Here is a 14897-nt window from a genome sequence, read left to right as displayed (position 1 = left end):
GTTTGAGGCTGCAGTGAGCTCTGATTGTGCCACGGCACTCCATTCTGGGTGACAGACCAAGACTTTGTCTCTAAAGAAATGAAATAAAAAAAATAAATAAAGTAAAATGCATTTTAAAAATTAAAAAAAGAGCCAGGCACGGTGGCTCATGCCTGTAATCCCAGCACTTTGGGAGGCCTAGATGGGCAGATCACCTGAGGTCAGGAGTTTGAGACCAGCCTGGACAACATGGTGAAGCCCCATCTCTACTAAAAATAGAAAACTTAGCTGGGCATGGTGGCTGATGCCTGTAATCCCAGCTACTCGGTGGCTGAGACAGGAGAATCGCTTGAACCTGGGAGGCGGAGGTTGCAGTGAGTTGAGATTGGGCCACTGCACCCCAGCCTGGGCAACAGAGGGAGACTCGGTTTAAAAAAAAAAAAAAATTAAAAAGAGCACTTCTGGGAGTGAAAAAGAAAAACCTTTCTCTTGATGCCTAGAGAACTGTGCTAGCTCCAAAGATAAAGCTTTTACTTTAGGCGCTGGCCTCAAATTAATCTTGTAGGAACGTTTTTTTGTTTTGTTTTGTTTTGTTTGTTTTTTGTTTTTTGAGACAGAGTTTCGCTCTTGTTGCCAGGCTGGAGTGCAGTGGCACGATCTTAGCTCACTGCAAGCTCCACCTCCTAGGTTGAAGTGATTCTCTGCCTCAGCCTCCTGAGTAGCTGGGATTACAGGTGCTGGACACCATACCTGGCTAATTTTTGTATTTTTACTAGAGATGGGGTTTCACCATGTTGGTCAGGCTGGTCTCAAACTCCTGACCTCGTGATCTGCCCACCTCGGCCTCCCAAAGTCCTGGGATTACAGGCGTGAGCCACTGCACCCGGCCTTATTAATTATATTTAAGGCTATTCAAGTTTTCTTTTCTTTTCTTTTCTTTTCTTTTTTTGAGACAGAATTTCACTCTGTTGCCCAGGCTAGAGTGCACCAGTGTGATCTTGGCTCACTGCAGCCTCTGCCTCCCAGGTTCAAGTGAGTCTTGTGCCTCAGCCTCCCCAGTAGCTGGGACTACAGGCGCACATCACCACACCCAGCTAATTTTTGTATTTTTACTAGAGACGGGGTTTTGCCATGTTTGCCAGGTTGGTCTTGAACTACTGCTGGCCTCAAGTGGTCCACCTGCCTCGGCCTCCTGGGATTAGCACTTTGGAAGGCCAAGGCGGGTGGTTCACCTGAGGTCAGGAGTTCAAGACCAGCCTGTCCAACGTGGTGAAACCCTGTCTTTACTAAAAATACAAAAAATTAGCCCAGCGTGGTGGCAGGCACCTGCAATCCCCGCTACTCAGGAGGCTGAGGCAAGAAAATCGCTTGAACCTGGGAGGTAGAGGTTGCAGTGAGTTGAGATTGCACCATTGTACTCCAGCTTGGGCAATAAGAGTGAAACTCCGTCTCAGACAAAACAAAACAAAAGAGAGAGAGAGAGAAAAAAAAAAACCCCACAAAGTGCTGGGATTACTGGTGCGAGCCACCTTGCCCGGCCTATTCAAGTTTTCTATTTCTTTTTCTTTTTCTTTTTAATATGGAGTCTCGCTCTGTCCCCCAGGCTAGAGTGCAGTGGTGCAATCTCGGCTCACTGCAAGCTCTGCCTTCCGGGTTCACGCCTTTCTCCTGCCTCAGCCTCGCGAGTAGCTGGGACTACAGGCGCCCACCACCACGCGCTGCTAATTTTTTGTATTTTTAGTAGAGACGAGGTTTCATTGTGTTAGCCAGGATGGTCTCGATCTCCTGACCTTGTGATCCGCCTGCCTTGGCCTCCCAAAGTGCTGGGATTACAGGTGTGAGCCACCGTGCCTGGCCTTCTATTTATTCTTGAGTGAGCTTTGGTGGTTTATTATTTTTAAGGAATTTGTCCATTTTGTCTGTGTTGTTGAATTTACTGGCATAAAGTCGTCTATGAAATTTCCATCAAAAATTTTACTTTTGATGGGTTATTTGTACTTTGAACATGTCATTGGACTGCCTCTGGTTTCTGTTGTTTCAAATAAGAAGTCACTGAGCCACCGCTGGTCGGGTGAGGTGGCTCATGCCTGTAATCTCAGCACTTTGGGAGTCTGAGGCAGGAGGATTGTTTGAGGCCAGAAGTTTGAGACCAGCCTGGGCAACACAGTGAGACCCGCATCTCTACAAAATAAAAGTTAAAAAAAGCCAGCTGCTTGTCAATATTGATGTTTTCCTACACATGATGAGTCTTCCCAATTGCTGCTTTTATGATTTTCTCTTTGTCTTTGAACAGTTTACGATGTAGCTGGCTATGGATCCTTATGTATTTATCCTGTGTGGCATTCTTTGAGCTTCTTGGATGTGTAGATTACTGTTTTTTTTTTTTTTAAATCAATTTTGGGAAGTTTTTTTTTCCATCATTTCATCAAATATTTTTTTCTGCCCTCTCTCTTTGCTTTCCTCCTGGGACTCCTATATGCTTGTTGTGCCTCCCACAGGTCTCTCAGTCCTCCTCTTCCTCCTCCTCCTCCTCTTTCTTCTTCCTTCTTCCTTCTTCCTTCTTCTTCCTCTTCCTCTTCCTCTCCTTCTCCTTCTCCTTCCTCTCCCTTTCCCTCTCCTTCTTCTTCCCTTCTCCTCTCCTTCTTCTTCTTCTTTCCTCCTCCTCCTTTTCCTCCTCCTTCTTCTTCTCTTTCTTTTTGGAGACAGGATCTTGCTCTGTTGCTCAGGTTGGAGTGAAATGGTGGAATCTCAGCTCACCTCTGCCTCTTGGGTGGTCCTCCCACCGCAGCCTCCTGAGTAGCTAGGACTACAGGTGCACACCACCACTCCTGGATAATTTTTGTTTGTATTTTTTTTGTTTTTTGAGATGGAGTCTCGCTCTGTTGCCCAGGCTGGAGTGCAGTGGCGCGATCTCGGCTCACTGCAAGCTCTGCCTCCCAGGTTCACACCATTCTCCTGCCTCAGTCTCCTGAGCAGCTGGGACTACAGGCGCCTGCCACCACACCTGGCTAATTTTTTGTATTTTTAGTAGAGACAGGGTTTCTCCGTGGTCTCAATCTCCTGACCTCGTGATCCGCCCGCCTCAGCCTCCTAAAGTGCTGGGATTACAGGCGTCAGCCACTGCGCCCGGCCAATTTTTGTATTTTTTGTAGAGACAGGGATTCACTATGTTAGCCAGGCTGGTCTTGAACTTCTGAGCTCAAGCAATCTGCCCACCTCAGCCTTCCAAAGTGCTATTCATTTTTCTTTGCTTTTTTTCCTCTTTCTTCTTTACTTTGGATGGGATGGTTGTTGTTCTTTCCTTTTCTTTGTTTTTTTCTTTTGAGATGGAGTTTCACTCTTATTGCCCAGGCCGGAGTACAATGGCACCATCTCTGCTCACCACAACCTCTGCCTCCCAGGTTCAAGTGATTCTTCTGCCTCAGTCTCCTGAGTAGCTGGAATTACAGACATGCACCACCACGCCCAGCTAATTTTGTATTTTTCGTAGAGAAGGGGTTTCACCATGTTTGTTAGGCTGGTCTCAAACTCCTGACCTCAGGTAATCCACCCACCTTGGCCTCCCAAAGTGCCGGGATTACAGTAGTGAGCCACCACGCTAGCCCCCACTTTTTTTTTTTTTGGTGACAGAGTCTTGTTCTGTCACTCATGCTGGAGTGCAGTGCAGTGCAGTGGTGCAATCTCAGCTCACTGCAACCTCCGCTTCCTGGGTTCAAGTGATCCTCCAACTACAGCCTCCTGAATAGCTGGGACTATAGGTGCACACCACCATCCCTGGCCAATTTTTGTATTTATTTATTTATTTATTTTTTGGAGAAAAAGTCTCGCTCTTGTCGCCCGGGCTGGAGTGCAATGGTGAGATCTCAGCTCACTGCAACCTCCACCTCCCGGGCTCAAGTGATTTTCCTGCCTCAGCCTCCTGAGTAGCTGGGATTACAGGCGCCTGCCACCACACCCGGCTAATTTTTGCATTTTTAGTAGAGACGGGGTTTCGCCATGTTGTCCAGGCTGGTCTCGAATTCCTGACCTTAGGTGATCTGCCTGCCTCAGCCTCCCAAAGTGCTGGGATTATAGGCGGGGGCCATTGCGTCTGGCCAATTTTTGTATTTTTTGTAGGGACAGGGTTTCACCATGTTAGCCAGGCTGGTCTTGAATTCCTGAGCTCAAGCATTCTGCCCACCTCAGCGTTCCAAAGTGCTATTCATTTTTTTTTTTTGCCTTTTCTCCTCTTCTTTAGTTTGGATGGTTGTTTTTCTTTTCTTTTCTTTTCTTTTTTTGGGGGGATAAGGTCTTGCTCTGTTGCCTAGGCTGGAGTGCAGTAGTGCATTCATGGCTCACTGTAGCCTCAATCTTCTGTGCTCAAGCCATCCTCCCACCTCAGCCTCCCAAATAGCTGAGACTACAGGTATGCACCACCACACTTGGCTGAGTTTATTTATGTATTTTTTTTTGGTAGAGATGGAGTCTTGCTATGTTGCAGAAGCTGGTCTCGAACTCCTGGGCTCAAGGGATCCTCCTACTTTGGCCTCCCAAATCACTGGGATTACAGGCATGAGCCGCTGCACCTGGCCCAGCTTGGCTAGTTTCTGTTGATCTTCAAGTTCATCAATTCTGTCTTCTGTCACCTCAAGTCTATTGTTAAACTCCTATAGTGAATTTTTCATTTCAGTTACTGTTCTTTTCAACTCTGGAATTCCCTTCCCTTTTCTTTTTTTGTAACCAGTCAAACCATTTGTGTGTGTGTGTGTGTGTGTGTGTATATATATATATGTGTGTGTGTGTATATATATATATGTGTGTGTGTGTGTGTGTGTATATATATATATATATATTTTTTTTTTTTTCTTTTTGAGATGGAATCTTGCTCTGTTGCCCAGGCTGGAGTGCAGTGGCATGATCTCAGCTCACTGCAACCTCCACCTCCCGGGTTCAAGCAATTTTCTGCCTCAGCCTCCCGAGTAGCTAGGATTACAGGCACCCACCACCACACCTGGCTAATATTTTTGTATTTTTAGTAGAGATGGGGTTTCACCATCTTGTCCAGGCTGGTATTGAACTCCTGACCTCGTAATCCACCTGCCTGGGCCTCCCAAAGTGCTAGCATTACAGGCGTGAGCAACCGCGCCCGGCCTCCAGTCAAACCATTACAGTTCAGTGGCATTAAGTACATTCATAATGTTGTGCAACCTTCATAACTATCCATTTGCAGAACTACTTTTTCATCATTTCAAACAGAAACTCTACCTATTAAACAATAACTCCCCATTCCCCCATCTTCCCAGCTTCTGGTAACCTCTATTCTTCCTGTCTCTATGAATTTTCCTACTCTAGGTACCTCATATAAGTGGAATCATACAATATTTGTCTTTTTGTGTCTGGTTTATTTCACTTAACATAGTGTTTTCAAGGTTCATCCATTGTTGTAGCATGTATTAGAATTTCATTCCTTTTTAAAAAAATTATTTATGGCCAGGTGCAGTGGTTCACACCTATAGTCCCAGGACTTTGGGAGGCCAAGGCGGGAGGATGACCTGAGTCTAGGAATTCAAGATCAGCCTCGGCAACATGGCTAGACCCCATCTCTACAAAAAAATACACAGATTAGCTGAGCGTCATGGCACACACTTGTAGTCCCAGCTACCTGGGAGGCTGAGGTGGGAGGATCACCTGAGCTCAGGGAGGTTAAGGTTGCAGTGAGCTGTGATTGCACCACTACACCCAAGCCTGGTTGACAGTGAGACCTTGTCTCAAAACAATAAAACGAAGTAAAATAATTTCTACCCCCTTATCAAGATTCTCTATTTTTGATTCATTGTCATCACACTTTCCTTTTGAGTCTTTAAACATGGTTTACTTTAGTTCTGTGAATGTGTTTTTATTATTATTATTATTATTTTTTTTTTTTTTTTTTGAGACGGAGTCTCGCTGTGTCTCCCAGGCTGGAGTGCAGTGGCGTGATCTCGGCTCACTGCAAGCTCCGCCTCCCGGGTTCACGCCATTCTCCCGCCTCAGCCTCCCAAGTAGCTGAGACTACAGGCGCCCGCCACCACGCCCGGCTAGTTTTTTGTATTTTTAGTAGAGACGGGGTTTCACTGTGGTCTCGATCTCCTGACCTCGTGATCCACCCGCCTCGGCCTCCCAAAGTGCTGGGATTACAGGCTTGAGCCACCGCGCCCGGCCGTTTTTATTATTTTTTAAAATTTTTATTTTTATTTTATTTTCTTTTTGAGACGAAGTCTCACTTTTGTCCCCCAGACTGGAGTGTAGTGGTGCAATCTCAGCTCACTGCAACCTCTGCCTCCCAGGTTTAAGCGATTCTCTTGCCTCAGCCTCCCAAGTAGCTAGGATTACAGGTGCCTGCCACTACACCCGGCTAATTTTTTTTTTTTTTTCCCTGAGATGGAGTCTCGCTCTGTTGCCCAGGCTGGAGTGCAGTGGCACAATCTCGGCTCACTGCAAGCTCCGCCTCCCGGGTTCATGCCATTCTCCTGCCTCAGCCTCCTGAGTAGCTGGGATTACAGGCGCCCGCCACCACGTCCGGCTAATTTTTTGTATTTTTAGTACAGACGGGGTTTCACCATGTTAGCCAGGATGGTCTCAATCTCCTGATCTTGTGATCCACCTGCCTCGGCCTCCTAAAGTGTTGGGATTACAGGCATGAGCCACCACGCCCAGCCAATTTTTGTATTTTTAATAGAGATGGGGTTTCACCATGTTGGCCAGGCTGGTCTCGAACTCCTGACCTCAGGTGATCCACCCTTCTCGGCCTCCCAAAGTGCTGGGATTATAGGCGTAAGCCACCGCACCTGACCTTTTTTTTTTTTTTGAGACAGAGTCTCTCTGTGTTGCCCAGGCTGGAGTGCAGTGGTGCCATCTTGGCTCACTGCAACCTCTGCCTCCCAGGTCCAAGCGATTCTCCTGCCTTAGCCTCCTTAGTAGCCCAAGCTACCCATAAGCTCTAGGCTGACCCTAAGGCTGCAAGCACAGAAAAGATCCCAAAGGACCAGACCTGGCTGACTGAAAAACAGCCTGAACTTTGTGCTCTACCAAGTGTGCACCACCATGCCTGACTCATTTTTGTATTTTTAGTAGAGATGGAGTTTCACCATGTTGGTCAGGCTGGTCTTGAACTCCTGACCTCAAGATCCTCCTGCCTCGGCCTCCCAAAGTGCTGGGATTACAGGCGTGAGCCACCACGCCTGGCTATTTTTATTTTTATTTTTTTTGAGATGGAGTCACGCTGTCACCCAGGCTGGTGTGAAGTGGCATGATCTCAGCTCACTGCAGCCTCCGCCTCTCAGTTCAAGCAGTTCTCCTGCCTTAGTCCCCTGAGTAGCTGGAATTACAAGCATGTGCCACCACGCCCAGCTATATTTTTCTTTCTTTTTCTTTTTTTTTTTGAGACGGAGTCTTGCTCTGTTGCCCAGGCTGGAGTGCAGTGGTGTGATCTCGGCTCACTGCAAGCTCCACCTCCCGGGTTCATGCCATTCTCCTGCCTCAGCCTCCCTAGTAGCTGGGACTACAGGCACCCGCCACCACACCCAGCTAATTTTTTGTATTTTTAGTAGAGACGGGGTTTCATCACGTTAGCCAGGATGGTCTCGATCTCTTGCCCTCATGATCCGTCCGCCTCGGCCTCCCAAAGTGCTGGGATTACAGGCATGAGCCACCTCGCCTAGCCACGCCCAGCTAATTTTTGTATTTTTAGTAGAGACGGGGGTTTCACCATGTTGGCCAGGCTGGTCTCGAACACCTAACTTCAGGTGATACACCCGCCTCGACCTCCCAAAAGTGCTGGGATTACAGGCGTGAGCTACTGCATCTGGCCATGAATGTGTTTTGAACAACTGCTCAGTCTTTGTCTTGCTATATGCAACATCTGGGGATGATCAGTGACTTTCCACTGCTTACTTTTTTCCCCTTGCGTTTGAACTGGATTCTAATGCCCCCTATAGGCGGTTGTTGTCATTGCTTTGTGTTTGTTTTATAATTTGCCATGGTGTGTGCCCACTGGTGTCTCTGCCTCATTTTTAAAAAATTCTTGTTTTTGTTTTCAAGTTTGAATTCTTAGGAATACCCCTGTGTCTGTGTAGCCTTAGGTCAGCCAGATAGAGGCTGGGCTCACTCACCTTGAGCCAAGGAGAGTTCTCCTCTGCCAATGGATCTGGGTGTGGGTGGGAGAGCACAAAGTTCAGGCTGTGTTTCAGTCAGCCAGGTCTGGCCCTTTGGGATCTTTTCTGTGCTTGCAGCCTTAGGGTCAGCCTAGAGCATATGGGTAGCTTGGGCTGTCTCTGCTTTCTGCTGCAAATGAAACTAATTTGTGTGACCCAATTGCAAATACATCAGGTTTCTACTCGCTTGCCACTAAGATTGTCACTTGCACTGACATTGCTGGGCATGGGTATCGTCCCTTTCTCCCAATCAAATGAGCTCCCTTTGGCAGTAAAGCTGCCAGCCCTTAAGGTGTGCCCACCGTGGCAGAACCTCTGCAGCTATCCAGCTGGGAATGGGGAGAGGGGGAGCCGTCCTGGCAAGAACACCATAGAACCCCCCACTGTTCTCACTCAGAGGTGAGCAGTTTTCAAGCATATATATGCCTCTGAGACTGCTATAGGTCTTTCTTTGTTTTTCTAACATGTAATTACTTTTGTGTGTGTGTGTGGAGACACGGTCTCACCATGTTGCCCAGGCTGGTCTCAAACTCCTGGTCTCAAGCGATCCTGGTGCCTTGGCCTCCCAAAGTGCTGGGATTACAGGGGTGCATCCCGCACCTGGTCTAAGGGCTTTCTTTTCACCTTTGTTAGTCATGACCAGAATTGCCCCTAGTCTGGTTAATTTGGCCCCACAACTGAGCAGCCTGCTTCTGAGTCTTCTACAGGATGCCTCTATGCTCGGCGGTCTTTCTTTTTTTTTGAGACGGAGTCTCACTCTGTCGCCCAGGCTAGAGTACAGTGGCATGATCTTAGCTCACTGCAACCTCCATCTCCTGGGTTCAAGTGATTATCCTGCCTCAGCCTCCCGAGTAGCTGGGACTACAGGTGTGTGCCACCACACCTGGCTATGTTTTTTTTTTGTATTTTCAGTAGAGATGGGGTTTTGCCACATTGCCCAGGCTGGTCTCGAACTTCTGACCTTGTGATCGCCCACCTCGACCTCCCGAAGTGTTGGGATTACAGGCATGAGCCACCATGCCCGGCCAAGAGAAGGGAAAAATTCATTACCATGAAATGTGTGAAATTGCAATGGGAAGGCCGGGCGCGGTGGCTCAAGCCTGTAATCCCAGCACTTTGGGAGGCCGAGGCGGGCGGATCACAAGGTCAGGAGATCGAGACCACAGTGAAACCCCGTCTCTACTAAAAATAAAAAAAAAAATTAGCTGGGCGCGGTGGCGGGCGCCTGTAGTCCCAGCTACTCAGGAGGCTGAGGCAGGAGAATGGCGAGAACCCGGGAGGCGGAGCTTGCAGTGAGCCGAGATCGCGCCACTGCACTCCAGCCTGGGCAACAGCGTGAGACTCCGTCTCAGAAAAAAAAAAAAAAAAAAAAAGAAATTGCAATGGGAAGAAAACATACTCCAGGTGAGGGTCGAACTCACAACCTTGGCATAACCCACACATATACTGCTGTATAAGTACCAAGCGTTAACTGATTGAGCCACTGGAGCACGTGGTGGTCTTTCCACTCTGGTTGGTAAACCCTGTGCTAGCCTTGCCCGGTCTGAGCCCTGGGATTGTCCTGTCTGCTCTTTTCCGGTGGTCATTCTGCGGGCTCCCACAGGGGCCACACAGTGCTCAGCTGGACTGTGGCCCCTCTGCAGATGGCTGGAGCTCTCCTTGCATTCCTTATTACTCTGCCTTGCGAATCCCACCTGCCTTGGCCTCTCTGAAATCCAGTCTCTATTTCCTCCACTCGGGGAGACTGCTGGACCCTGTGAGTCCCTTTCCTGTGCTACAGCCTGGAAATTCTCTCCAGACAGGAAGCTGGCCAGTCCTAGGATTCATCTCCTTTGTTTCTCATTTCTCAGTGCTCACTGCCCTGTGCTGCTGGTGTGCAGTGTCTGAAAGGCCAAGATTTTGGGTGGGTTTTTACTTGTTTAAGATAGGTAGGTATATCTGGCCGGCGTTACTCCTCCTTTCTGGTTGGAAGACCCCACTTAGATTTTTTTTTTTTTTTTTTTTTTTTTGAGACGGAGTCTCACTCTGTCACCCAGGCTGGAGTGCAGTGGTGTGATCTCGGCTGACTGCAACCTCTGCCTCCCAGGTTCAAGTGATTCTCCTGACTCAGCCCTCAGCCTTCCAAGTAGCTGGGATTACAGGCATGTGCCACCATGCCCAGCTAATTTTTGTATTTTTAGTAGAGATGGGGTTTCACCATGCTGGCCAGGCTGGTCTCAAACTCCTGACCTCGTGATCTACCTGCCTTGGCCTCTCAAAGTGCTGGGATTACAAGTGTGAGCCACCGTGCCCGGACTTTTTTTTTTTTTAAATTAGAGACAGGATCTCCCTGTGTTGCCCAGGCTGGTCTTGAACTCCTGGGCCCAAGCAAGCCTCCTAAAGCGTTGAGATTACAGGCATGAGCCCCTGCACCTGGCCTTAGACTTTTCTTTTCTTTTTTTTTTTTTTGAGATGGAGTCTTACTCTGTTGCCCAGGCTGGAGTACAATGGCATGATCTCAGCTTACTGCAAGCTCTGCCTCCCGGGTTCAAGCGCTTCTCCAGCCTCAGCCTCCTGAATAGCTGAGATCACAGATGCCCACCACCATGCTCGGCTAATTTTTGTATACATATATTTTTTATTTCTTTTCTTTTCTTTTTTTTTTTGAGACAAAGTGTAGCTCTGTCGCACAGGCTGGAGTGCAGTGACACACTCTTGGCTCACTGCAACTTCAGCCTCCCAGGTTCAAGTGATTCTCCTGCCTCAGACTTCCGAGTAGCTGGGATTATAGGCGCCCACCACCATGCTCGGTTAAATTTTGTATTTTTAGTAGAGACAGGGTTTTGCCAAGTTGGCAAGGCTGGTCTCAAACTCCTGACCTCAGGTAATTCGCCCACCTTGGCCTCCCAAAGTGCTGGGATTACAGGTGTGAGTCACCACACCCGGCCTAATTTTTGTATTTTCAGTAGTGACGAGGTTTTGCGATGTTGGCCAGGAGGGTCTCAAACTCCTAACTTCAAGTGATCTGCCCACCTCAGCCTCCCAAATTGCTGGGATTACAGGTGTGAGCCACTGAGCCCAGCCTAGACTTTTCGATTACACTATGCTGTGTCCCATCCCAGCCCAACCCTGCCTGGTGCCCCAGCATCCCTGGCAGCAGAGAAGGTTGAAGGGGAAGCTTCTGATTTTCCATAAATCTCGCTGAAGTTCTTCAGGGAGGTCAGCAGGGGGCACCATTCTCTGTGCTCACGCACTCATGTGCAATGCGGACTAGCAGCAGGTGTGAGGAAGGGCAGGGATAGAGCCTGGCCTTGAATGTCACAGCCATGAGATTTCTGTGACCCTACTGCCACCAACTTGTCTGGTATCCACGAGGAGGCAGGACATGTGACACCCACCTGGGTTCCCTGGAATGTTTGTCTTCTGAGGCTTTGGCCTCTGATTGTTCCTGAAGTTGCCTTTGGTATAATAACATCTAACATTTAGTAAATATGAAAAATGTGCTCTAGGCTAGGTTTCGTATATGGTAGTCCTTGTGATATGATTGTCATGCAGGTGTAGACCCTTTAGTAGCTAGAATGTGGGGCCTTCTGGGGTTTCCTGAAGGAGTGGCCAGAGTAACCAGGGTGGGAGGGTTTGGGGGAGGGCCTTGGGCCATTGGCTAATTAGCAAGAGGCACAGAAGGATTTCAATATTTTAGCAACTGGGAGGCTGGGCAAGGTGGTCATGCCTGTAATCCCAGCACTTTGGGAGGCCATGGCAGGAGGATCACTTAAGCCCACAAGTTCGAGACCAGCCTAAGCAACGTAGTGACACCCCCGTCTATTCAAAAAATTTCAAGAAGTGGCACACGCTGTAGTCCCAGCTGCTCTGGAGGCTGAGGCAGGAGAATCAATTGAGCCCAGGAGTTTGCAATTACCACTTCACTTCAGCCTGGGCAATGTAGTAAGACCCTGTCTCTAAAAATAAGTAAATAAATAAATACCTTCTTGGAACAGTTGTATTGAGGCTTTTTTTTTTTCCTTTTCAGCAAGCATCTTTTGGAAAGTATTTATTTTGGTCGGGTGCGGTGGCTCACGCCTCAGCCTCCCAAGTAGCAGGGATTACAGGCGTGTACCACCACACCTATCTCATTTTTGTATTTTTAGTAGAGATGGGGTTTCACCATGTTGGCCAGGCTGGTCTTGAACTCCTGACCTCAAATGCTCCACCCGCCTCGCCCTCCCAAAGTGCTGGGGTTATAGGCGTGAGCCACTGAGCCTGACAAAGTCTATTCTTACTCTTAAAAAAAAAAAAGAGGCCAGGCGCGGTGGCTCACGCCTATAATCCCAGCACTTTGAGAGGCTGAGGCAGGTGGATCACAAGGTCAGGAGATCAAGACCAGCCTGGTCAACATGGTAAACCCCATCTCTACTAAAAATACAAAAAATTAGCCGGACATGGTGGCAGGTGCCTGTAATCCCAGCTACTCAGGAGGCTGAGGCAGAAGAATTGCTTGAACCTAGGAGGTGGAGGTTGCAGTGAGCCGAGATTGCACCACTACTCTCTAGCCTGGGCAACAGAGTGAGATCCTGTCTCAAAAATAAATAAATAAGGCCGGATGCAGTGGCTCACGCCTGTAATCCCAGCACTTTGGGAGGTCGAGGTGGGTGGATCACCTGAAGTTCGAGATCAGCCTGGTCAACATGATGAAATCCTGTCTCTACTAAAAATAAAAAATTAGCTGGGTGTGGTGGCATGCACTTGTAGTCCCAGCTACTCAGGAGGCTGAGGCAGGAGAATTGCTTGAACATGGGAGGCAGTGGTTGGGCCATAGAGAGAGACTCCGTCTCAAAATAAATAAATAAAATAAATAATAAATAAAATAAAATAAAGTCTACTCTTACTCTTAAAAAAAAAAAAAAAAAAAAAAGGCCAAGCATGGTGGCTCACGCCTGTAATCCCAGCACTTTGGGAGGCCAGGGCGGGCAAATCACGAGGTCAGGAGATCGAGACCATCCTGGCCAACATGGTGAAACCCCGTCTCCACTAAAAATACAAAAATTAGCTGGGCACGGTGATGCGTGCCTGTAATCCCAGCTACTCAGGAGGCTGAGGCAGGAGAATCGCTTAAACTAGGGTAGTCAGGGCCGGGCGCGGTGGCTCACACCTGTAATCCCAGCACTTTGGGAGGCTGAGGCGGGCAGATCACAAGGTCAGGAGATCAAGACCATCCTGGCTAACACGGTGAAACCCCGTCTCTACTAAAAATGCAAAAAATTAGCCGGGCGTGGCAGTGGGTGCCTGTAGTCCCAGCTACTCGGGAGACTGAGGCAGGAGAATGGCGTGAACCCAGAAGGCCGAGCTTGCAGTGAGCCGAGATCGCGCCACTACACTCCAGCCTAGGCGACTGAGCGACATTCCGTCTCAAAAAAAAAAAAAAAAAAAAACTAGGGGAGTTGGAGGTTGCGGTGAGCCAAGATGGCGCCACTGAACTCCAGCCTGGTGATAGAGTGAGACTCTGTCTCCAAAAAAAAAAAAAAGAGGCCAAGCGCAGTGGCCCAGGCCTGTAATCCCAGCACTTTGGGAGGCAGAGGCGGGCGGATAACGAGGTCAGGAGATGGACACCATCCTGGCCAACATGGTGAAACCCCATCTCTACTAAAAATACCAAAATTAGCTGGGCATGGTGGTACGTGCCTGTAATCCCAGCTACTTGGGAGGCTGAGGCAGGAAAATCGCTTGCACCAGGGAGTCAGAGGTTGCAGTGGGCCGAGATTGCTTCATTGCACTCCAGCCTGACAACAGAGCAAGCCTCTGTCTCAAAAAAAAAAAAAAAAAAAAAAAAGGAGGAAATCCTCCTGCCTCAGCTCCTGAGTAGCTGAGATTACAGATGTGAGCTACCACATCTAGCTCTAATTTAAGTATCCACATGTGGCTAGTGGTTATCTATTGGAACACGCAGTTCTAGAGGCTTTAATATAGGGACTCCTTATGGAGAAATGGGTATGGTTAAAGGAGGCTACAAGGAACGCTGAAGCCCTAAGAGACTAGCAACTGTGGGAGCCTGTTACTGTTTCTAGGACTGATGGGGTAACAGGAAGAAACTGTTACTGAAACTCATTAAAACCTGGGGATGTAGCAGAAGGGACCACCTGACAGGTGCTCTGATGTGGGTGGGGAGATGAAGCCACTGCCAGAGACGTGAGGCACAGCAGGAAGGGAGCAGAATAGAAATGTCCCGACTATCCTCCCCGTTGCAGCTCCAGCCAGTCCTCCTTTTAGCTAAACTCAGGTGAAATCCAGGCCAGCACGGTGGCTCCCCCCTGTAATCCCTGCACTTTGGGAGGCCCAGGCGGGGAGTTCGAGACGAGCCTGGCCAACATGGCAAAACCCCGTCTCTATTTTTTTTTCTTTTTGAGACGGAGTCTCGCTCTGTAGCCCGGGCTGGAGTGCAGTGGCCGGATCTCAGCTCACTGCAGGCTCCGCCTCCCAGGTTTACGCCATTCTCCTGCCTCAGCCTCCCGAGTAGCTGGGACTACAGGCGCCCGCCACCTCGCCCGGCTAGTTTTTTGTATTTTTTAGTAGAGACGGGGTTTCACGGTGTTCGCCAGGATGGTCTCGATCTCCTGACCTCGTGATCCGCCCGTCTCGGCCTCCCAAAGTGCTGGGATTACAGGCTTGAGCCACCGCGCCCGGCCTAAAACCCCGTCTCTATTTAAAAATACAAAAAATTAGTTAGGCATGGTGGCGGGCGCCTGTAATCCCAGCTATTTGAAAGGCTGAGGC

This window comes from Macaca fascicularis, chromosome 20, assembly GCF_037993035.2.
Source record: "Macaca fascicularis isolate 582-1 chromosome 20, T2T-MFA8v1.1".
NCBI lineage: Eukaryota > Metazoa > Chordata > Mammalia > Primates > Cercopithecidae > Macaca > Macaca fascicularis.
This window is presented reverse-complemented; position numbering follows the sequence as displayed.